Below are 4,186 nucleotides of genomic sequence, written 5' to 3' on the forward strand. Positions count from 1 at the left end.
AGAGACTGTAGTCCCATTGTAGGGGGCCTGGGTTTGATCCCTGGTCAGGGAACTAGATTCCACATGCCACAGTGAAGACCGGAAGCAGCCAAATAAATAAATAAAATTTAGCAGCAAAACAACAATATGGTAGTAAGCAAGCAGGATTTATTTCAGACAGAAAACAGACACTGAGAGGAGGTGCAGGGCCCCAGACCGGGACTCTTTCACTAAGCAGTGCGACTTTAGATAAGTTACTTAACCTCTCTGAGCCTCAATTTTTAAAAAAATGGTCCCCGTTTTATTCATACTTTTAAATTTTATTTTTTAAAAATTTATTTATTTTAATTGGAAGCTAATTATTTACATTATTGTATTGGTTGTGCCGTACATTGACATGAATCAATTACTACCAACTCCCTCCACACCCCATCCCTCTGGTTCATCCCAGTGCACCGGCCCCGAGCATCCTGTATCATGCATCGAAAATCGCTTTACAATGTTGTGATGGTTTCTGCCATAAAAACATGAAATGTTCCCCAGTTTGCATGTCATCCTTGAGCAGGGGCCATGCTAATCTTCTTTGTATCATTCCAGTTTAAGTGTATGTGCTGCCACAGTGAGCACTGAGCCTCAGTTTCTTCATCTATAAAATGGAAATAATGATACCTCCCTTGCAGGACTGTTGTGAGGATTACATGCCAGGTATATATTAAGGACTCAATATATGTTCATGTTCTCCATTAAACACCATCTTATTTTTTACTTTGCTCACCAAGAGCACACGCTTGGGCCTGAAACAGCCTAGGTTCAATGCCTGATTCCACAATTTTATCAACTCAGTGATTTGGGACAAGTTATTAACAATCTCGGAAGCATTGTTTTCTCATCTGGAAAACAGAGCTAGCAACAACAGTGCCTAGCTCCAGGAAGCGTTCATGAACTAGTCACATCCATCAGAATCACATTAAATCACCATGGAGACAGCAGGGATGCTGAGAGAGTGCTAATGCTGAGTGGCTGCCGAGTTGCTGCCGAGGGCTCAGCCAGGTGGCCAGGAGGAGGCTCCAACCTTCTCTTTCTCTATTTTACCTTTCCTTTCCCCACTTTTCTTTTTAAATATTTTTAATGGATTATTTTTTTGGCTGTGGTGGGTCCTGATTGCAGCGTGTGGGGTCTTTCACTGTGGGGCGCGGGCTTCTCTCTAGATGTGGCTCCCGGGCTCAGTAGTTGTAACTTGCATACTTAATTGCCCAGTGGCTTGTGGGATCTTAGTTCCCCCACCAGGGATCAAACCCTTGTCCCCTGCATTGGAAGGCAGACTCTTAACCACTGGACCACCAGGGAAAGCCCCTCCCCACTTTTCTTTGTCTTTCTTCTTTGTCTTTTCTCTCACAGATTCTGCTGTGTGAAAAATGGTTGCATCCAGAGCGGTATGACATGTAACACATATATTTCCTTTCCCTGCATGGCCTCCATAAATCTTGTGTCTGTGCATGACCCTTTCTCAGTGCTGGGTTTCTGATTCCACGCCCCCAGGTAGGATGCTCTGTGTTGCACTCTGTGCCATGGATTTGGTGCTGTGTGTCCTCTCCTGCCTCTGATACCTCCAAGATGTAAAGACCCAATTTCTAAGAATCCTGGGGGCAAAATTAATTCTCAGGAACGACCACGACTTAGCATCTTTGCATTTCTATTTGTGGCCTCTTGTTTGATCATGCTATGCATAATAAATTAATGTGGCATTTCCAACCGGAGTAATTCTACTTGCTTCTTTCCCTGAATATTTAGACTGGGGCCAAATGGCTTCCTGTTTTTGCTTAAGAGTTAAACAAAAGGGACTTCTCTGGTGGTGCCATGGTTAAGACTGGGCCTTCCAATGCAGGGGCTGCAGGTTCAATACCTGATGGGGGGGGACCAAGATCCCACATTCCTCACTGCTCAAAAACCAAAACAAAAAACAGAAGCAATATTGTAACAAATTCAATAAACAACTTTAAAAATGGTCCACATCAAAAATGTCTTTAAAATATATATATGTGTGCGTATGTAGTCTATACATATGTGCACGTGTGTAAACCTTTGTATTAAATAGTTTGCCTTTTTACAACAAACTGCATCAGAAGCCAATTTTTTTCAGACATGGATGCTTTGAAATGTAAATTCATAGTCCCTACTAACAAACAACCATAGGGATTCTATGTCTGTGCACATTTGGCTGCACATCCCGACTTTATGTCACCTACTTGGGAGGCTGAATGGTGTCATCATATAATCTTGGACTTAAATTTCAAAACCCTGGCTTGAATCTTCTTCTTAGCCTTTCTCCCACAACTGACGGTTTTACCCCAGAGCTAAAGACAAACGAAGAACAAAAACAGGCCTGTTGTTGTGTTGATTATTTCTTGCTCACCTCTATTTAAAAAATTTTTTTAAGATATATATATTTTAATGTGGATCAATTTTTTTTTTAAATGGCCACATGATACAGCATGCAGGATCTTTAGTTGGGGCATGCAAACTCTTAGTTGTGGCATGTGGGATATAGTTCCCTGACCAGGGATGGAACCCCAACCCCTTTAGGGTATTGGGAGTTCAAGTCTTAGCCACTGGACCACCCGTGGAGTCCTAGACCCATTGTTTCTTGACTGCTTTCCCTTTGTTCCTGCAGTCCTTTCTTCCCTTAAGATCATTAATTACTGAGACCTGTTTAAGGGCAAGCATTCTGGCCAGGCTTAGATCACAAAATGTCTTGGACCAAAATGGGTTCTCTTATGTCAAAGAGGTCATGCCTGATTCCCTTTCTCCAGGGACCCACTGCCCTATCTTCTTACAACATCCAATGTTGACATAAAAGAAATTTCTAGTTATCTCAACCAGATCATCAGATGCTCTGGATCAAACTCAAGACTGTCAGATTTGTACCCTTTGTATATTTCCCCAGGCTTCCCAGGTGGCTCAAGTGGTAAAACAAACAAACAAACAAAAAAACCCACCTACCAATGCAGGAGATGCAGGCAGTAGATACAGGTTTGATCCCTGGGTCAGGAAGCTCCCCTGGAGGAGAAAATGAAAACCCACTCCAGTATTCTTGTCTGGAAAGTTCCATGGACAGAGGAGCCTGGCGGGCTACAATCCACAGGGTTGCAAAGAGTCAGACACAACTTAGCCACTGGACACACACACACATGTAATTCCCCATATTTTGTCTTTCCTCTTGTCATGATGGGCATTAAAGTCTTAAAATGAAGAGGGTCTATAAGCTTTTTTTCAGGGACAACCAGGAAGGATGGTGGCTGACCAGCCCACTCAAGATGGCTGTTCTCTTGCTCTCTGTCCATCCCCTGCCTGACCAGTGCCTGCTTCACTTATACTGACTCTGGCCTTCCTACATACTTGCTTTGGGTCTCGGCCAGTGATTGTTCTTATCAAAGGGGCAGTGAAGGGTGTGCCCTTCTGTTGGTTTCTCTGGTAATCGATGAGCCCATATGACATCAACTCCCCTGTAACTGGCAATCTCCCCCTCCACCAGGAGCAAAGACTGCTACCACGTCCTGAAGGTGTCTGCTGCACAGGGTGGGGGTGCCGCTCTAGGACTTTGCTTCAGATACGTAAGCTCCCCATCTGTCAAACCACTGATGTCTCTGTTGCTTGATGCATGTGTACATGCCAAGTCACTTCGGTCATGTCTGACTCTTTGCAACCTAATGGGCTGTAGTCTGGCAGGCTCCTCTGTTCATGGGATTCTTTGGTCAAGAACAATGGAGTGGGTTTGCCATTCCCTTCTCCAGGGGAATCTTCCTGGCCCAGGGATCAAAGCCCCATCTCCTGTGTCTCATGCATTGCTAGCGGATTCTTTACCGCTGAGCCACTGGGGAAGCCCTCTCTTGCCCAATCCAGGCTTTCTTCAGTCTTGAAGCTGGGCAAATGCAGGCTTTGTAGGCCTGTGAGGTTCAGTCCAACAGGTGAGCATAAAAAGACCAGCTTCCAGAGCCCCTCAGGAAGGGGTGGGAAACTTGACAGTTTGGGTAGGTGGTGAAAATTACCAAGAAGAGAGGTGGTGGGGCGGGGGAGCCCCGGGAACTGCCAGGGTGGAAAGGAGAGTTTGAGAGGAGCCTGTCTGGGCCTGTGGCTCTCCCCCTGGGGGAACTTAGGAGAAAGGGTTCCTCAACACAGTGATAAATATACTTTGCACTGTAATAGGATT

The 4,186-nt window shown here is 44.9% G+C and overlaps 1 non-coding gene across 1 annotated transcript; it reads right to left on the reverse strand.

Annotated features, from left to right (window-relative positions):
- Positions 1 to 500: 500 nt before the first annotated feature.
- LOC148775309 (U6 spliceosomal RNA) lies at positions 501 to 606 on the reverse strand. The gene has a single exon (XR_016039414.1). It is a non-coding gene; the product is annotated as a U6 spliceosomal RNA (small nuclear RNA).
- Between the last annotated feature and the right edge of the window lie 3,580 nt (positions 607 to 4,186).

This window comes from Moschus berezovskii, chromosome 16 (genome assembly GCF_049115385.1).
Source record: "Moschus berezovskii isolate FMDL1 chromosome 16, NW_MosBer_1.0, whole genome shotgun sequence".
Classification (NCBI taxonomy): Eukaryota; Metazoa; Chordata; class Mammalia; order Artiodactyla; family Moschidae; genus Moschus; species Moschus berezovskii.